General features: G+C 31.0%; 1 long non-coding RNA gene across 1 annotated transcript; it reads left to right on the top strand.

Annotated features, from left to right (window-relative positions):
• The first annotated feature begins 1,141 nt into the window (after window positions 1-1,141).
• Window positions 1,142-3,490, top strand: LOC130961950 (uncharacterized). Its single transcript, XR_009079670.1, has 4 exons — window positions 1,142-1,301; window positions 1,393-1,442; window positions 1,536-1,665; window positions 3,126-3,490. It is a non-coding gene; the product is annotated as an uncharacterized LOC130961950 (long non-coding RNA).
• Window positions 3,491-3,866: the final 376 nt, after the last annotated feature.

Genomic DNA, 3,866 nt, shown 5'->3' with positions numbered 1-3,866 from the left:
TATTTATTTATTTATTTATTTATTTATTTATTTATTTTGGATCTAAGTTAAAGCATATATGAGAGGGTTAACATACCTAGTAGAAAAAAAGAGATCCTATTAAAAAAGACACGTGTAAACAACTAACACTTAATATTTTTATTTTTTAAAAAATATTAAAATTAATGTTGAGTCTATAGTTTAATTAAAAGTTTGATAGAAATAAGATGTAGTTAATTTTACATAAAATTGATAACTAAAAATCATTAGTTAAAAGTTTAGTTAAATTAATTAAATTATTTAATGGCTTTTAATTATCAACTTTACGTAAAATTAATTGTACATAAATTTTTACCTACAAAATTATATTATAAATAAAAATATGATATAATAATATAAATATATTTAATATAATAAAAAACTTTAATTTTTTTTCTTAAACTCTAATTTTAAAATTTTTTATTAAATTCTCTTTAATTTCTATCTTTCTTAATATAATATCGTATCAAAAAATTACATTAATTTTGGTTTATTTGTTAAATTTAAAAATATAAAAACACATACATTTGTCGAACTAAAAATTTTTTTTATAAACTTTTTTTCCATTGATTTATTTATAATTTTTCATCATCATCATCACTATTATTCTATCATTGTCATTATCTATTACTATTATAATTGTTACTATAATTGTTGTTGTTGTGGTAGTCATTATTGTTATTATTATTGGTTAATCGTGAACAAATTTTATTTAATTAATTAATTAATCAATAATAATAATAATTGTGAACAAGTTTTCTTTTAATTATTTTGTAAATGCAGTCTTTATTAAATTTGAAAAAAAAATATTTAAATTATAATTATTTCCATAATTTTTTAGGTAAACATCTTATAATAAATGTATTATGTAAACCCCGGTTAAATTAGTAGATAATTAGTCAATAAATTAATTTTTAATAAGAAAGGTTAGAAATGTGAATATTATATTAAATTAAGATAGAGCTCATCGAAACGAGAATTTTGACACCAATTTCGAAGAAATCGGTCCAAGATTGGACCGAACAGGTCGAACCGGTTGAACCGGACTCGAACCGGGCCGTCGGTTCAACCGGACCAACTCATTAAAAGCAGCCGAACTCCTTTCTCTCCCTCATTTGGATGCAGCAGCGTGAAACATTTCCAGGGAGGGGAGAAAGCTTCCGTAACGTTACGGTAAATTTTCGATCCCCGTAACTTCTCCGTCCGAGCTTCAATCGCCGCACCGTTTGCGGCCACGCGTTCACCGCGTCGAGCTCTACGTTTCTACCGGAACAATTTCACTGGTAACTTGTTTAATCACTCTCAACCTTCTCTTCCCCCAATTTTCAAATTTTAAGTGGGAATATTGAATTTCTTTGATTTCTGATGTTTTAGGATCCAATTAGCTTGAGGAAAACGTTCACTCTTGCTTATGTGAAGCTTGGGTAAGATGAGGATACGATAATTCTATTTTATTTTCTTTGAATTTGAGCTTTGAGTATTAAATTGGATATATATGTGTTATGAATGTGTATTAGGTTGTGAATAAATAATTGGAGCTTGAAATTGTGAATATTGGAACTTGGAGGAAGCTGATTAGTTGAATTTTGAAGGGGCTGCCTTGGTTTTAAATAATTTGCTTTGGTCGTTACGTGGAAATCGACCAAGGTATGGTTTAGGTTTCTTGCATTTAATATATAATGTTCTGTGAAAACTTAGGCTAGATGACCATAGGATAAGTTGGAATGCAGGTGTATGTTTAATGTTTAGTAATTTGTTGATGAATATATTTGGTTGAAGTTTATTGAATAATTAGTTATTAATTTTGGATGGTGAATGTTGTTATGTTAATTTGGAGAGAATTATGGTTGAATGTTATTGTTGATGAACATGGTTGGTTTGGTACTTGTTGATTAACTAATAATTTGGTGAATTATTGATTTGAGGTATTTTGTGTTAGAAGCCTAGGATTAGTGAACTATGAACCTTAGTTGAATTTTGGTTGTTGGATTTGAATATTGTATGAGTATAATTGTGGATCTGAGGTAGATTTATTATGGTGACTGTTATGATGATGAGGAAGGGTATGTTGAATTGAAAAGAAAGCAGGTTTGGACCCGAAAAGGGTGGCAAAGTCCGAGTTTTAGAGGAGATGTTGCCAATTTTTTATAAAAAATTAGAGATTTTGTTTATATGATTATTTAAAAAGATTTAGATTCAAAGGGTTATATGATTTGATTTAGAGTTATTAAGAAATTGAACGTGTTTTAAAATCTGATTTATTTAGAAAAGAATAAATTATGTTTCGAATTGGAACTATTGATGGACGGAATGGGAGGCGTGATAATGAAGGATAAGGATTGAATATGATTGACGTATAATGATGAATGAAATGCGGTTGAGAACGATGTGGATGTTGATGAATTATAATTTAATTATTTATATGGCTTATGAATTTGAATAATCTGAGATACGAGATTCCCTGGATTAAATGCCGTGGCTTGCCACCACGTGTACCAGGTTGAAAACTCGATACTCTGTTGACCCTACGACGTAAGTGTGATCGGGCACTATATAAATTCCCGGGAATGTTACCCCCATTGAGCAATATTGATTATTTGAGATAAAGCTATGCATAGACTCTTGGGGATGCACGTCGGGGGACAGTCTAAGGACAATTCAGACTTGTCGGGTTGGCTGGATAACCGACAGATGAGCCTCATCAGCCATAGGACAGGCATGCATCATATGTATATTACTTGAATTACTTGCGTGTGTATTAACTGGGTGTGCCTAAATGTACTTGCCATTGTTAAATGTATATTTGTTATCTGCAGTACTTGTAACCTTCTTGTGCTTGCCTTTGTTGTTTAGTTGTCTGTGAAATGCATGATGGAGTTGGAGGTGAGGAGGTATGGCAGAATTTAGATTAAGGTTAAGTTAAGTTAGGTTTAAATCCTTAGTAAACCACCTTTTATGGCTTCTGTTTAATACTTTAAGCTTACAATCTGAGTGTCGACGTTCTAGGATTGCCTCTGGCATTCCCAGGACCTTATATTATGTGTGTGGCACCTTTATCATACTGAGAACCTCCGGTTCTCATTCCATACTATGTTGTTGTTTTTCAGATGCAGGTCGAGAGGCATCTCGTTAGGCGTCTGGACCCTTGAAGCGGAGTGGTTACTGGGTTATTTGGTTATGCTGATGTATATATGTACTTAGCTTTCTCTCCACATAACTTATTCTTTTTGATCCTCCTAGAGGTGTATGGAGAGGCAGGATTTTGTTTATGTACATTTGGGTTTTGGATATGTATATATATGTATATATGTGTGTATATTCTCCGGCCAGTCTTGACTTCGCAGGCTGAGTCAGGAGCTCGTTATTTTGTATCTTTGACTCTCTGTTCCTATTTTGGGTTACTTTACACTTGACAGCTGTAGCTTTCTTAGCACGCAAGTTAACTTTCTTCTCGAGCGTTGCGCTTTTATATTCGCGATTTTTTATTTCCTCTATTCTTCAAGGCTCCTAGTATATTATAATTATTCTGCTATTATGTGTACTCATTTTATTTTAGAGGTCGTAATACTACACCACCTCTGTTTTACGGCTTAAGCGTAAAGTTTAGTGTGGTAGGGTGTTACATATTAAAAATATGTTTAATTATTCTGTTGGTCTTTGTAATTTTATCAAATTTGTAATTAAGTTTCTATATTTTTTTTTTCAATCACGTTCTTACACTACTTTTAATTTTGTAATTAAGTCTTTTTGTTTCAAAAATATTAAAATCAATGAAATATTCCCTCTAAAAAATTTCTGGTCAAAGTTCTAATTAAGTTTTTAAATTGTGGGTACATTCAATTTGTATA

The sequence above is a fragment of the Arachis stenosperma genome, chromosome 2 (assembly GCF_014773155.1).
Source record: "Arachis stenosperma cultivar V10309 chromosome 2, arast.V10309.gnm1.PFL2, whole genome shotgun sequence".
In the NCBI taxonomy this organism is placed as follows: Eukaryota; Viridiplantae; Streptophyta; class Magnoliopsida; order Fabales; family Fabaceae; genus Arachis; species Arachis stenosperma.
The sequence above is the reverse complement of the archived record's forward strand: the minus strand, read 5'-3'. Positions and strand labels throughout refer to the sequence as shown.